Source organism: Zalophus californianus, chromosome 9, assembly GCF_009762305.2.
Source record: "Zalophus californianus isolate mZalCal1 chromosome 9, mZalCal1.pri.v2, whole genome shotgun sequence".
Lineage (NCBI taxonomy): Eukaryota > Metazoa > Chordata > Mammalia > Carnivora > Otariidae > Zalophus > Zalophus californianus.
This window is the reverse complement of record NC_045603.1, coordinates 15,959,406-15,976,055: the sequence shown is the minus strand read 5'-3', so window position 1 is coordinate 15,976,055 and position 16,650 is coordinate 15,959,406. Positions and strand designations below refer to the sequence as shown.

Here is a 16,650-nt window from a genome sequence, read left to right as displayed (position 1 = left end):
CGAGCGGAACTCCCCAGAGGCGGGGGAGGGCGAGGGCTTCGCACGGTGCCTGGGAGGTGGGGACGGAGGCTCCGACTGGTAGAGACGCGCAGCTGGAGGGAGTGACGGCGGCGAACACGGTGGTCCTGGGGAATCCGCGCGGGGTCGGAGGTGGGAGCCCCGGGCCGTCCGAGGCGGGGTGTAACCTCCCTGCCCGGAAGGGGCATCCGACGACGCGCTCCGCTGTGGGGCTATAACTCTGTTAGAGGGAGGGCAGGACGCAGTGCGGCCGGCGAGGCCTGGCCTCAGGGTCTGCAAAACTCCTCGGCACTTTGGGGGCTGTGGGAGTCAGGTTTTGGGGTCGCGGCGGTCCGTAACAACTGAGGAAGCAAGCCAAGGAATCTCTTACAACGAAAAAGCCCGGCGTCTTGGTTCTCCAGCAGAACTTTCTCCACCTTTCACTTCTAGTACCTTGGAGGAGCCGCCAAACTTCTAGATCTAAGCTATGCTCCCTACGCTCCTTCCAGGTGGAAGAAGCTCCCTGGAAGTGCCCCCCACCCTTCCCCAGCCACAGTCCCCAACCAGTCCACTCCCACCACCACTCAGACGCAGCCTCGGGGAGTCTTGGGGAGATAGGGTCAGGGAGGGGCAGGAGCAGGGCGGTGAGCGCAGCCTGGGCCGAGGCCGCAGCTTGACGAGATGCTGGGGATGATGTCTAGGAGCAGACAGGAGCAACAAGTGCCTTCCAGCCTCGGCCATCCCTTCACACGCTCGCGTCCCTTCCCCGAGCAAAGAAACAAACACCACCAGAATGTTTCTTCGCTTCCCCCCCCCGAAGCAGGCTGGAAATAGATGTGGGGTGGGAGTAGAGGTCATCCGGGCATCGCCCCAGATGGTCTTTCTTCGGTCGGCGCAGAGATTTCCAGCCCCTCCAGGCTTCTGCCGAGGCCCTGGTGGCCAGAACATCCACCGCCTCGGGCCAGGGGGATCTTCGGTTTTCCTGGGTGGTTGCCTATCTCTGGTCCCAAGAGCCAAGTCCCTCTCCCATTGAGTGGGTGTGGGCCCCCTCAGAGTGGGGAAAGGCCGAGCCCCGCAGTCTTCCTTACTGTACAAAGTAACCGAGGCAAGGAGAGGGGTCGCCTGCAGCGCGCGCCGGGCTGCGGGTACGCGTTGGGCCCTGCTGGGGTGCTCTCTGCTGGCGGTATAGAAAGCTCCACAGAAGGAAAAAAGCCCCTCCCTCTATATTTTTATGTCAAGCGCTTGCACTACTACACATCTCCTGAGCACCCCAAATTTGGAAGCAAATACCCTTGAACAAAATTAAACCCATGTCTACATTTTGAAGCCAAGTATTCACAAGGGGCTCACGTAGGGACTTTGGGTTTCCCCACACCCCACACCAGCCAAGCCCCAGTTAGGGGTTTTAACTGCCTTCTCCACTTGACCGGACCTCCTTGTGCGTTCCGGGGGAGGGTTATGGGGTGTGAAAACGTTCTGTTTTCTGTCCTCGATGTAGCTGGTGGTCGTGGAGACACCTGGTCACTTTTACCCCAACTGCAAACACCCCAAACGGGTTCTGAAACAGAAATCTTTTCCACATCCACTCCGCTCCCTTTTCCGAAAATCTGAGACATCCCCAGATCGCCATCCTGAAACCAAAATAAAAGTTTGGGGCAATGGCAGCGTGAAGAAATGACACGGGGCGCACCAGGTGACATTTCATAGTGTCAAAACCGACGACTAGGGAAGTGCGGCTCCGCGCGGTCCGGTCCAGGAGCCTCCCCTCACCTCCCAGCCCGAGAACTTAATCCAATTAGCTTTTCTTCAGTTTCCCTTGTTATGTAAAGGTCCTTTCTCCCCGCTCGGGGAGACTAGCGCTCCAAGGAGCAGTTCGATTCTGCTCCTGTTAGAGCAGATTGCGTGCGGCTAGAACCACGAGTATTATGGTCACTATTTCATCCTGAAAGGGCTCCGAACAACCGATTCCCGGCAAGTGCTGGGGCGAAGTCGGGAGTGTCCGGGGATCAGACCGGCCGGGGAGCCAGGCCTCCGTCCCCTACTCTTTAAAGGAAAATCCCCGCCAAGTGCCTCGGGCCCAGGAGACCCGTTTTGCAGGGGCCGGGGCTCTAGTGGTCTGCCTCGGGGCCACTTCAGCGTGACCTGAGGAAACGCGCCCCTTTGTTCCGCGCACCGAGTCGGTAATATATTCCTCCAGTTTTCCCCAAATACTCATCAAGTGTGGGGCTAAGACAATGGCCCCGTCGGGGGAGGCCGGGGAGGCCGGGGAGCCGGCGCGCTCACGGCGGAGGGCGACAAAGCGGAGCCCCTCTCCCAGGAGACTGGCCGCGCAGCCGAGCTCGGGCGGACGGCGAAGGCCGCAGGCGCGCGCGTGGGGCCGTCGACGCGCCGCCGGGCCGGTGCGCGGTTTGCAGTTGGGGCGGGCGCACGCCGCTCCCGACCGGCGCGCCGCCGCCCCACGCCGCGCGCCGGCCGGCGCCGAGCCGCGCCGGGCCCACCTTCGCCTCGCGAGCCAACCGCGGCGGCCACGCGGGCCTGGCCCTGTGGCTCCACGCCGGGCTGCGCTGCCCAGGCGAGCGTTGCTCGGCTCCTCAAGGCACCCGGAAATTCGAGAACGAGGGAGAAAAGCAGGTAGAATTTTAGGCCACCACGGAGAACTTTGTGCCAAGTGGGCCGGGGCGCGGTTGGTCGGCTACGCAACAGAAGGGTCGTTTCTTGTTAAACGGGATGGCGCGTTAGAGAGGGGCACTGCCGAGCCCGAACTGGAAATTTCTGCCTCTACCACTTTTCTGCCCCGAGATCCAGAATCCAGAGCTGGGGCGGCCGAAGTACCCCTGGAGCCGGATTTGAGCACCACGGGCCACAACGGCGGGAAGGCACGCTGGTCTACAGGCCCCGGCTCAGCACAAGGCCTGTCCTGGCCCCGTGGGCCCCCAGGTGGGGACATTCAGTGGCCTTGGCTTGGGGCCCCCGGGACAGAGAACGCCCGGGTGGGAACAGGGCCCGGGCCTCCTCTATCTTCTCCTGGCCACGGCCCGAGGCTAGGAGCAGCCGCCTCCCGCCCGGCGCACCCGGTCTGCCGGCTCAAGGGAGCACAGGGCCCGGGGTCTGCCCTTTGCTCCTGCGCCTGAGTCAGGCTGCCCTCTCCCTCCCCGGGCCTGTGTGTGTGTGTGTGTGTGTGTGTGTGTGTGTGTGTGGCCGGCAAGGGGAGCATGGGCGCCCCCCCACCTCGCCACCTGCCAAGCGCCGGCGTCTGTGAGTTCGGCAGCAGGGTCAAGTGAGAGCCCGCGTGGTCCCGGGGTCCCCAAGCCGGTGGCTGCAGCCCTCGCCGGCGCGGACGCGGCGCTCAGGGCGGGTCCGGGAAGCCCCGCAAGCGACTCCGCGCGGCGGCCGGGACAGCGCGCTTGCCCACCGGGCCCGCAGGACCCGGAGACCCGGAAAAGTTTGCAGGGGCCGCCCCGCGGGCTAGGCCCTAGGGCTTCCTTAGCCGCGCCCGCCCCCCTCCCCGGCGCGTCGCCATGGTGACCGCTGGAAGTTGGTGGTGGAAAACAGACCCGGCGCAAAGCAAAATATTATGAGTGCAGTTGGGGTGACTTCATGGGGGGCGGGGGACCGGAGGGCATGAGCGGGAGCCAGCGACACAGGCCGACAACAAAGGAGCGAGTGCGAGTTGGAGAGAGGAGTTTGCTCCGGGCCTTCCCGCCGCCGTGTGAGAGCTGGACTGACCTGCACCCCAGAGGCGCCGGGGTCTCTCATTTCGCTCCAGCTACACCTTTTCTGTGCCCACCTGTGCGCCCTTCCTCCCACTCCTCTTCACCAGGTTCTCCTGCAGCCTCCCTCCCCATCCCGAGGGTAGGCACCAGCTGGGCAGTGCGCCCGCCTCCCCCACGAGCCACAAGCGCACCGACGTGAAACGTTCTGGCTTTTCTTCCTCATGCCCCGGAGGTCACCCAGGATGAATTTCTCGTCGCTCCTCCTCAAATTCAGTCTTAAAAGGGTGAGGGGATAGAACAAGGTGGGAAAGAGGAGAGAAGGAGGCGCCGGGTCTGAAATCTGGGGGTAGGGGAGCAGGGAGATCCTATCCAGTTTTTTCTTTTCCTTTTTTTTTTCCTCTCCTTTGTACAGTGGGAAAGGCTCTGAGTTATAATTCTGACTCAGCCGCTTATAAATGTTACTTTAGGTAAATCTTATATAGCTTTTTCAGATTTTCATTGTAAAATGAAACCTTAGACATCTTACAGTCTGGAATTTTCTGATAAATTAGATACAAACCTCTTTATGATAGAATCCAGGAAACCTCTTCACTTGTAGAACCCAGGAAGCATGTGTGAGCTGGTTACCGTTATCTGAACTGTGACCCACTGCGCAATTAGTGCATCTCTCCCCACACTAATAATATACTAAAATATTTTGGTGAGTCATCTATTAGGATTTTTAAGAGTCAAGAAGGACCTTGGATAACCACTTTTTAAAGGTCTAGAATTTCCTTTCTTAATTATACCTAAGGTGCATTCCTTAAGACACTGAATTTTATGGGGCTATACCCAGCATCAGTTTAGGAAACACTGAAATGCCTCTAGATGATGAAGCCAGCATCAGAGACCCTCACCTATGTGGGAGAGGTATACACACTGGCCAAAGTAGGGAAGTGTTGCTATCAAAGGAAAACCAGACTCCATTCTCCCTTGCACAAGCTTTTAGAAAGAGGCGAGGGTCTTCTCACACCTAGCCACCCCACCTGGTGATAATTTGAGCAGAGGACTCCTTCCCTTCTCCCTGATACTCTGTTGCCTCATCTATAGTTGAATGGATTGGATGTAAAGATTGCTAGGGCCCGCCTAAAATTTTTCCATACGGTTACCTGCCTGTATTGCGTATGTGGAATCTGCCAGGTACTCTGTGAAGCATTTTTCCAGACATCGATCCTCAAAAGCACTCCAAGAGAGGGATGTAATTGTGACCTGCTTCAAGCACAGGGTTTCTCTTCCATTTCTAATGCTGTAAGGTGGTGATTCTAAGTCAAGTTGGCGTGTGTGTGTGTTTGCCTTGGTGTCTGCATGGAAAAGGCTGAGAAGGCATAGAATGGTGACATCACAGCATGGGGTGCCGGATGGGCAGACCTCCACTTGCACAGGCCCCTGAGAGCCCACCGAACGTGTTCTGTGGGTCAGTTGGGACCCTCTTCAGCTGCCCCTCCAGGGCTCTGCGGGATGGAAAAGGTGCAAGGAATGTCTACTCTTCTTTTTGCCCCTTCCACTCTACTTGAGATATCTGTGCGGTTTTATTAAGGCTATAGGGGAGAGAGAATGAACTCAAAGACAGATGATTTGGAAGCGTCAGGTAAAAGTGAAAGAAAATTACTTAGCGTGAATTTATCAGAAGTTTTATTCAGTCTCACTGAGCGCCTGCTGGGTGGCAGGATGGACAAGACCACAGTCTCTGCCATCAAGGACTTTGCAGTACATTTGACGAGGGAAGGTGTGGACACCCTGAGAACCATGAGCGCCAGGGGACATAGATATAGGTGCCTCTTGGAGCCTGAGGGAAAGGATGTGCTTTCTTGTCAAGTACCCACTATGGGTCAACCCCATCACAGGCCCTTTTTCACACACTAGTCGTTTAAGCCTTACCGTAATTCTGCGGTGTCCCTTTGGGAGGATGAAAGAGGGTCCGGAACTTGCGTGGGGCCACGGCTCGTATGAGACCAGACTGGGAAAGCCTGTCCCCTTACCCCAGCCAGCCCACCTCCCATGGGCCCCGCTAGAGTGCTAGCCTGGCAGGGCTTGGTGATGCCTCTGGCCTTGAGATGGGTTTGAAGTCCACTTGGTGAGAAGGGCAATGTGCAGGCGAAAGTGGAGAAACACGGAAAGTTTTAGTCTTGGCCCCCAGAGAAAACGTCTCTGAAGGAGTCCTATGGATCTTCATTTGGAGGGGATTTTAAATGATGGCCGTGATGGAGGACAGTGATCAGAGTGGTTGAATGACGATTTTGGACACAGTTTAGCTTGCTTTATTCATTCAAGAAAACTACGTCTCCTTGTGCCATGCACTCTCCTGGATGCTGGGCTTACCAAAAATGCTGTTAGTGCTCTTCTGAAGCATAAATTCTAGACAAACAAGGTAACACACACACACACACACACACACACGAAATAGGTAATTTCAGTGAGTGATAAGCGCTGTAAAGAGAAAAACCACTATCTGGGGTAAAGAAGGTAGAGCATGGTGACCGGAAGGTTGCTACCTTCTGGGTGCCCCATAAAGCTGGGTGCCCTTGATCTGGAAGCTTACTCTTGATCAGCCCCAATGTTGTAATGGAACTGATCCTAGCATCTGAAAGGGCCCCTGTATAAAATGTGAAAGTGGCCATAGGTAACAGTCAATACATGTCTCTACTGCGCTACTGAGCATTTTTATTTAATGTTCACAACAACACTATAAAGAAGGATCTGTTGTTATTCACAGCGAAAATGGGGAAGCCAATGGGCTAGAGACAAAAATTGAAGCTAGGAGCTATAAAGTATTCAGTGAGTTTCTGAGCATTAGAAGCTGGGCTGGTAAGACAGACCGTGATTACTTGGGGAGCAAGAGCCACTGTGCGCACCTGACTTCCTGACGCAGCATGCAAGTGCTGAATCTAGCTTTGCATTTATGTTTTAAAACTTTGTTACATGCCTTTCACATGCCCGGCATGAACTGAGTGCTTTAAATGCATTATTAGTTGAAAAAAATAAATGCATTATTAGTTGTATTTTAAAATATATGTTACAGGTACTACTACGATCTGTTCCACTATATGTAGTGGTTTCTGGGGCAGATAAAGGATACCCATGAAGGGAGTAGGCGGCCTAACCTACGTGTGGTCCACACTCTTAGTCACAGGCTATACTGATGACTTCTTCTTCTTGTTCCCTCTCCTCCTCCCCCTCCCTCTCCTCCTCCTTCTTCTAGTGAGGGAGAGGGTTGTGTTGGAAAGGACGTCCAGGAAAGCATATATCATTTTAGTGAAAGCAAACGACTTGCTATTTTGTCCCTATATGAAAGTGGCAGGATAGTCCATTAAACTGGGGAGACAGAATTTTTAACTATTGTTGGCAAAAATAGGGAGATAAAGCATTCATATCTTTACTACAGATGTAAAATGTACTTTAGTCTTTAGGATTCATTCGAGGTTGAGTTAACATTTGCTTTGTCCCTGAGAATGTCAAAGCTTTCTTCGTGCTCACATACAGACATAGCTCCACAAGATTAAACTAAAGAGGCAAAAGCCATTAGGCCATGTGTGAATATGCGTAGGCTTCAGGTGACTTAACAGTGTATTGCAGCTAGAAGTCATTCACAGACGTGTGTTAACCTATGACTGGAGGTGAATGTGATCTGACTTAATGAAAAGAACATAAGCTTTGCTTTTGGACAGCTCAGTCGCTTTCTAGCTGTGTGACCCAGGGCAAATGACCTCACTTCTCCAAGCTTTCAGTTTTGTTCTGTGTGCAAGCATCTACACCGTACGTTCCAGGGCTCAAAGAACATAATGAGATCACACACATTAAGTTAAGCCTGGCTTCCAGAAATTGCTCAGTAAGTGGCAGATATTATTATTAAAAATATTTATCTGGTCTTCCTATGCCAAGTTCTGTGTGTCTAGTTGGGAAAGGGGCATAAGAATCCTGAAACAAATGTAGACTGTTCCATCCTTTCTAGATGTTTTCTGTACTGCATAGAAACAGCCTCGGTTCTGATGTCAGGATAAATCATTCTTTTCTAAAGTTTGGAAGGAGGGATTAATTTCATTCTCATTTCCCTACCTTTCCCATGAAGAAGGCATCTTAGGTACTCCCATCTGCCGTGATTTCGTCCTTGTATTGTCCAGTTTGTTAAAGGAAGTAGAAAATATGTCTTGGTAGAGGCAACACCTGTCGGTTGGAATTTGAGTCTGGGAAGGAAGTTCCACGGGGCCCTCAAAGTGGACCTAGGTTGCACCCCTCTGCCAGAGGCCCCTCCACAGCTCCCGAGACCCTTCCCGTTCTGGAATGGGAAGGCCTATGTTCTCCGTTCCTGCCGCCCTTTCCCCTTGTAGGCATCACCGTTTTAAAGACGACAATTTTACCCTTAACTTTCAGGAAGTGGAAAATTCGGTTTCAAGCGAGCCACTCTCTGAAACTCGGTTTAGCAAGATACACAGAAAGAGTTTCATTCTTTTGCCTTTCTTGCATCTTTTTTTAATGCAAGGACCAAAATGTTCACCTGTTCTGCTTCTGCCTTTAACATGTGCTTTTTATCTATATTGTGATTTTTGAATTTTTGAAATGTTAACCACTTTGAGAGAGAGACCATAAAACCAGAGAAGAATGAAATTCAGCCATTCGGTGTTCAGTTGAATATGATCCAAACATAGGTAACTAGGGCTGTATTGCCCTATACCGGTAGATTATCTGGTTTTTGTTGTGTTCACGCTGATCCTCAGAGCAGAATAACTTCCAAATATGTATGTAGTTTCCACTTGTGTGGTTGGTTAATCCCCAATAAAACATAAAAGAATCATCTGCCTCTGAGCAATCAATAATTATTAGCAGACAGGTGAACCTGGACACGGTGGGTTTCCATTGTCGTGATGGTCTTGTTTTAATTTAAAGGGATAACAAGAAAGCCTTTGAAAAGGCTGCGATCCAGTGAAGGTTAGTTAGCACTTTGTGTCCTGTGTGTTTTCTGGCTAACCAGTTGTGCTAAAGGTCAGTGTTGTTTAGATGCAGCCTAAATGTGATTGATGAACACAGCAGATTTTTATTTAATCGGAATGGAGAATTACCACTTCATAAGCATTGATCCCCTGAATCCATCTCGTTGGAGAAAATGCACTCAGTCAACACAAGGGAACTACTCTTGAACTAGATTTTAAACTGTCATTTGAATAATCTGAAGAGTGACCGGTGATTGCTAATTGCACTAGCAGCATCTAATTTTTGAGGCGTAGATGCATTTCGTGAAGAAAATTACAACAGCGTATTTGTTTTGAATCTTGTGATCGCTGCGAAATCATTTCACGCTATTATTAGACTTTTGAAGAAAGGAATTTCTTTGAACGCTACAGTTATTGTATGTATAATTTTTAAAAGATGAGCATGAGTGATTTTTTTTTTGAGTCCCATGTCATCTTTTTCAGAACGATTAGTCTAGATTTGAGGTGTGCATAGGGGGTGTAATGTACTTCTAATTTGTGTACCGATTCTAAATGCTCATGGGTAAGCCGGGTTCTTATTGAAGTTATTTGGATTTTATAAAGTTCCAGAATTGAGCCCATGGCACACACTCAATTATGATGTGGTATTGATTACTTTAAATATTTTGCCATGTTTTCTTTGCAGGGTTCCATTCCACTGCTGATAATACATCTAGAGTGCGAGAGGAATTAGGAATTAGGATGTGCCTAAAATAGTTTTTTGTCCCACCCAAAAGAAAACCAACTAGTTTTGTGTCATCCTTCTGTGACTACGAAAAAAGGCTATATTATCTTTGTTTCTAGGAGTTTAATTTCTTCTACTTAATGACTCCTTTTCCAAAAGTGAAGTAGATTCTCTATAAAAGCATTATTTGACCTCATACAAAATAAACAATGTTGGCTCAGAAAGCCCTGGGAGTTTACATGGAAGAGAGATTCCAGAGGGCTAGAAGCCCTCAGTTAAATCGTTGAAACTTCCAAGCATTGGAAAGATTTCCAAAGCGTTGAGCGGTTATTGTGAGAGAGGCTTTGGTCTCCACGAACTTTTATTTTCAACTCAGTGGGCAGAGTTTTTGAGGTTGCTGTGGTTTGGGTAGGGGACCTTTTCAGAAACACCAGGCTTTTGGAAAAAAAACCACAGCTTTTCTTCTAATCAAGGCTCCGTTTTAAAGTTTGAAAACTTTGCTGTGATTAGAAGAATGAATTATTTCTCTGTTTCGTTGGGGTTTCCTCAGTGTGCCCAGGCGGCAGGGCACTCTCTGCCTGGGCTACCTCCCTGGGCACGGCCGAGGAGGTGCTGGGAGCAGGGAGATAGATCTGTCCTCCCAGACCTGCCCCACAGGCACCCTGCACCAGGTGGGAGTCTCACCTGGAGCACGGCTGGGAAAGCACACCGGGGATGTAGAGGGATCCAAGAGATGAGCAACCTAAAAAAGGGACTCCCACTAGGTCTGGGTGTTGTGCAGAGGTTTTCATGGTATTGAGAGATTAGAAAACGAACAAAAAGCTCCACCAAAGCTGTATGATTGTAGACAGTACCTGAAGACTATATACTGACACATAGATCATTTTTGAGAAGCAAAGAATGGGAGGGAAGAAAGAAACTACATTGAAATCATTTTGGTAATTGATGTCAGGCTGACTGAATGAGTTATTTTCAAGCCTGTTAGGTACTTTTTAAATAAAGTGACCCCCTCCTTTTGAAACCGGGTGACAGATTAATAAAATGTATCCTCTCTTCCGGGCTCTGTGCTAACTGCTTTTGCATGTTACCTCATTTCATTCTTATACTGAACCTTTGGTATCATGATCCCTGTTTTACAGGTGAGGAAACTGAGATTCAGAGAGCCAAGTTAATGTGTCCAGGCCAAACAGGTGGGGTGTCAAACCAGGTTTTGAACACAGGTTTTTCTGATTTTTTGGAGCCAGGCTGCCTCCTTGCCTCCCCAAACCTAGAGTTAGAAGGAAAACCCGAGGGATGTCCATGCTACCTCACCTCCTCTACTACCTAAAGAAGTTCAGGAGGCCAAGTCATCCCTGATCCTGATGGTGGGGGGAGACAGCAGTCCACACTGCGGTTCTTGGGAGCTCACTGTCAAGGGTGGCAGTGGGTGTCTGGCTGCCAGGGGACCTCAATGTCACTTTGGCAACAGGCTGCTGACTGAGGACGCCCACGGACGCTCCTTCCTTCAGAGGTGCCTCGGTGCACTGTGTGCCTTTCGTCTCAAATCATTTCCCGAGCTGCTAAAGTAGGATACCACTGGGGAGGTATCCCCCACCTGCCAGTTACTTTGGCAAATTTGACATCTTACACACATGATCAGGGCTTCGTATCTATCTACTTACAGGCATGACTTTTCTTATAATAGGTTCAGCATAAAAAGCTTGGTGTTAAAACAGCACCTTCCATCTGCATAGCATGTTACAGTTTGCAATCACAGATACAATCATTAACAGGGGGAGTTTGCAATCATCGACCCAATCATTAACAGTTCTGGCTCTGGAATCCCAAAGGCTTGCTGGGAACTGGCTTGGCCGTAAGCTGGATGTATGAACTCAGCAAGTGAGGTAAGCTCTCTGAGCCTCAGTTTGCTTGCCAGTAATGTAGGGCCGTGCATAGTACCCACCTCACTGGGTATTGTGAGGATTAAATGAAGTAAAGTGTTGCGAAGGGTCAGCACAGGGCCTTGGCGTGTCATAAAAGCTCAATAAACAAAAGGTGCTTTGAGCTCCATGTGCTTCTCCTTGAGTTCCCCTGGTAGCTTCCGAGACCTGCCTTCTCTCCTCCCCCACCCTGTAAGGACCCCATAGAAGAAAGCAAACTTTTACACAACACTGCCACTGTGTTCAGTCTTTTCAATACCTGACCTCATAAACCTGTGAGCTAGGCATGTCTTTCCCAGTTTATTCTTTTGTTTTTAATTTAAGATTTTGTTTGAGAGAGAGTGCATGCATGAGCACAAGCAGGGGGCGGAGCAGAGGCGGAGGGAGAAGCAGACTTCCCACTGAGCAGGGAGCCCGATCCCTGGACCCCGAGATCATGACCTGAGCTAAAGGCAGATGCTTAACCGACTGAGCCACCCAGGTGCCCCTTTCCCAGTTTATTCTTAGTGAAACTGCCACTCGGTGGCTTCAGTCACACCCATTGGCTCACATAGCAAGAGGTATCCACCCTGAGGTCAGTTAGGGCACCAAAGCTGATCGTGCTTTCTTTAAACCAGGCCATCTCTACACAGGGTCATAAGGAAGGAGATGGTGGTTTCCCTCCCACATAGAGCTGACTGTCCTAACTGTGCCAAATGGTGGACTGACCCACATGCGTGAAAGTGCACACGTATTTCCATCCTCATTTTGCATGTTTACTTGACACTTCCTCCTTTGTTTCTCAAGATTTCCCCCTGTGTCATCACTATCTGGGCTTAGCCCAGGGCAAAGCATTTACTAGGGTGTCTTGCACAAGTCAGTGCTCAATAAATATTTACTTAAGATATAAGTCAATCTGGGGCACCTCGGTGGCTCAGTTGGTTAAGCGTCTGCCTTCGCCTCAGGTCATGATCTTGGGGTCCTGGGATCAAGCCCTCTGTCGGGCTCCCTGCTCAGTTGGGAATCTGCTTCTCCCTCTCCCTCTGAAGCTTTCAGTTTTCTTCATTGTGAAAGCATCTACACTGTACTTTCCAGGGTTAAGAGAATATAATGAGATCATGCACGTTTAAGCGTGTTCTCTCTCGCTCTCTCTCAAATAAAATCTTTTTTAAAAAAAGGATATGTCAATCCATCCTTCATATTACAAAGAATGCTACATCTCTTTGCTTGCTTTCTAGGAAACGTGGTTCATGGCTCCATGCAGATAAGTACTTGATTAACTATGGCTGAGCTGGCCCTCTTCTGAGACACTACTAGGTGCCATTCATCGTTGCTGGTGCTGTTCATTCCTTTTCCTCCACCTTCTCCTCATTGATCTGCAATTCTATGCCAAGCTCCATCCTAATTTTAGGGAACAGTGGGGTGAATAAGGTACAGTCAGCTCTTAAGGAGCTTATATTCTTTGTCCTAATCCTCTTGGTAACTTCATGGGGTAGTTTTTTGTTTATATATAGGAAGGAAATTGAGGCTCATGAGGTTAACTAATTTGCCTAGGGTTGCAGAGCTTGGTCACTTGTAAGGGGAGCAGTAGAATTAGTGTCCTCCTGGCTTCCAAGGTTCTTCGCTGCACCAAAAGATCTAAGAATCAAACAGAAAGAATGCTAACAGAAGGGACTAGTGCAGCATGCCTTGGGGGTGGGCAAGATGTAAAAATTATAATAGCTAGGACTTTCATAGTGCTTATCACATGAACACTCTATGCGTTGTTCACTTGAGTCTCATAGAAACTCCATGAGGTGCTGTTATGACCACCCCCCTTTTGCAGATTAAAAACAAAAAACTGAGGCTCGAGGAGGTTGAGTCCCTCACCCCAGGTCACACAGCAAGGAAATCAGACTTGAACCTGGCAGTTGAGCTCCACGGGCTGTGTGCTTAACACCTACAGTGTTGTTAAAATACACAAAGTGCCTCTGACATAGACAGGTCCTTGGGAATCATAGTGGTTCCATGGTTCTAGAACAGGCGCTATGCTAAGAGCTTTCCACACCTCACACCATTAAGATGAGGTGGGCAGATTATCATGCTCCACATTTTACACAAGGGGACACTGAGTTTGGAGACTTTGCCTAAAATTCAAAGGCCGGAATTCAGGGCACTTATTTCTGGCTAGTTTCTAAGCTCATGTGCTTGCTTTTCCTTCTCCTAGGTGACTCTCAGGAAATAATTCTAAAGAGAGAAAAAATATGCACCACCTTGTTCATGAAGACATTATAAAAATAGGTATATTAGCTCAAGGGAACACTGGGCATCTATGAATGATAACTATGAGGGCTGTAGCAAAACAGGAAAAGTCTGCATGATGGAATGTTAAGGGGAAAATGAGTAGAAACTGTATGTCTGTCCACTGGGGATACAGTTCATATATGTGCACATGTGGACATCAGACGGGGAAGCACCCAGAAAAAGGACAAGTATTCACATGTGAAAGGGGTGGGATTGTGGATGAATAGGTTTCTCCTTTCAACATTTTAAAATATAGTTTTGAGGATCAATTAACACAGGAAAAAAAAGCATTTCGCTGAACAGAAGGATGTCTTGAGGATTTATCTCCAAAGTTCAGACTAGTTTGAAGTCCGTTTGGGTCCTGCCGTCGGGAGTGGCTGGCTCCTAAGGTTCCAGGGGGAGGCTCCATCCCCTATAGAGGGAGTGAGAAGAAGTGCAGAGGTGGCAAAGCAAACACACGAACTAGAAAAGGCAGTGATGTCTAGAAGCAAATAATGTCAGATGCTGTGCACAGCGAGGAGCCTTGGCCCCAGTAAAACTTTTTCAGATTTTTATATGTTTTAATAATGTTGTAATCATAGAAATAGAGACCAAGGAAACATCTGCCAGCGTTAGGTAGTGGTAGGTACTCTCCCCCGCAAAGGTGGAGGGAAAGTGAAGTTTTTACAGCCTGTTTATGCAGGTGGGTACGTTAACTCTGGTGTTCCCAGGGACATTTTCAGAGCAGAGATCTGCTTTTACGTGGAATGTATCTTCGACAGGGGATGGCACCGAACACCTTAGCTTTAATTTTTTCTAGTCTCCGGGGACTGTTGTTGAGTCTGTGATCTCTGAGCTGACGCCACTCGGGCACTTCGGGGTTTCCTCGTTAATTCTTGTCTGTTGCTGATAATGACGCCTTCATTCATCTCTCTGACAGCTTTAGAGTTTTCTGTGCTGAGTTTTCCTAAAGTGAGAAGGGGCAGTAACATTACTGAGCACCTGTTGTGTACTTGGTATTATGTTAGACACAGCTTAGTACTCGCAATGAGACTTTAAGGCCTATATAATTTCGGGTATTCTAGTATAAGGTAATGGTTAGGTGTAACTGCTGACTTGTTTTGAGTCGAATTGTCATTCTTTAAAGATATTCTTTCACCTGTGGATTCTTTTAAGTTCTATTTTTGTTGCTTGCATGTGAACAGTAACTTTGTGTTTTTTGTTTACTATTGTGTCTTCAGAGCCCAGATTAGTGTCTGATAGTAGGTGCTCAATAAGTAATATTTACTTATTACTACAATAAGTAATATTTACAATGAAAAATTGAAGAAAAAAATAAGTTAATGATTAGGTTAGATTCAGGGTCAAATCTGGGCCCCGCTGCTTACCGGCTGTGTGATTTGGGGCAAATCATCCTGAAGATGACGCTGCCGGCATTGGGAGGCCACATTCCAGGAGATGACATTAGTGTCACCTTGGACTCACCTGCATTCTGCCATGATTGAGACCCCGGCTGGTGGGGAAGACACACAAGGACATTGGCCACATGGACCAGCTAAGAGAGTGAATACCGTTAGCCAAAAAGAAGACAGAGGTCTTAGCTTTTTCATTCCAGGCCTTTCTCCCTGGCCCTGCTTCCCCCATCCATAAAAGGAGATGATAATCCCTATGTATGAAGTAATTACAAGAAGAGGATGTAAGCAGTTTAGCAGAGTGGTTCAAAATGGAGGCTCACACAGTGGTAGTTATTGTAACTATAACAGACAGAGAAACTGAGGCTCAGAAAGGTAGTATGTGGTCAAGTTCACAAACCAGTGAGACAGCGAGGCTCAGCAGTCAGGCCTTCTCGTCCTTGTCTCTGTATTGGATCCCCCAGCCGACAGGAGGGGCTTCCTCGCTGCGGTCAAGAGTTGGGGGGCTTGGCCCTGACACTTGCTAGTTTCCAGGTCTGCAGGACAGGCTCCCCAGGGTCCAGAGGGGGAGCGAGCATGGCCAGCAGGTGAACATGGGGAGTCTGGAGAGGCCTCTAAAAACAAAGAGTGAGTAGTTGGGGCGGATGGGAGAGCACCAAGGCTGACGGGGGTTAAGGAAGAGTGGTGATGCCTGGTGGCAGCAGTAAGACGGCCTTGTGTTTAAGCCAGAACATCAGCCTCCTCAGAGACTCTCGTCCGTCATCGGCCTTAGAGGAGTCTCACCGTAGCCTTCCGAAGCAGGAGTTCTTATTTAATTGCAATGGAAACTGAGGCACATCTACAGTGGGAGTTTGGGGGAGGGTTGTTTTTTAAAGGAATATATTAGAATTGGGGAAGACATGAAAACACGGTTCAGTTTTTTTTTTAAAGGTTTTATTTATTTATTTATTTATAAGACAGAGCATGAGCAGGGGGAGGGGTGGAGGGGGAACGAATCCCAAGCAGACTCTGCATGAGCGCAGAGCCCGAAGCAGATCTCAATCTCAGGACCCCAAGATTGTGACCTGAGCCGAAACCAAGAGTTGGACACTCAACCGACTGAGCCACCCAGGCGCTCCCATGGTTCAGATTTTTTTTTTTTTTTAAAGATTTTATTTATTTGAGAGAGAGAGAATGACAGATAGAAAGCACGAGAGGGAAGAGGGTCAGAGGGAGAAGCAGACTCCCCGCTGAGCAGGGAGCCCGACGCGGGACTCGATCCCGGGACTCCAGGATCATGACCTGAGCCGAAGGCAGTCGCTCAACCAACTGAGCCACCCAGGCGCCCCATGGTTCAGATTTTTAAGGAAAAGAAGAAAAGTGAAAAGGTGAACTGGCGAGGGTGTTTTTTAGCAAGCACTGCAAGGAGAGTGAGTGGGGTTATGGATTGGGAGTCTCGTCACCGTAAAGGGTTGAATTGAAGGAGGAAGCAAATCCTGTCTCCATCTTTGCAGGGAGATAGGTCCAGGCCATAGGGTGTTGAGCAGATGGTAAGTGGGCTGAGGTTTCAGTGCAGGTGGCATCCGAGCACCCTGGCCCTGTGCGCAGGGAGCACCCATCAGCTACAGGGGCAAGGACAACCCAGTGGGCACATCCTGAGGCCCGGCATGTGGGGTAACTGTGCACCAAGCCATTCACACT

The 16,650-nt window shown here is 49.3% G+C and overlaps 1 protein-coding gene across 5 annotated transcripts in view; it reads left to right on the top strand.

Annotated features, from left to right (window-relative positions):
- Positions 1 to 16,650, top strand: part of RFX4 (regulatory factor X4) — a 155,111-nt gene that overhangs the window by 865 nt on the left and 137,596 nt on the right. The gene's annotated exons all lie outside the window — the stretch shown is intronic.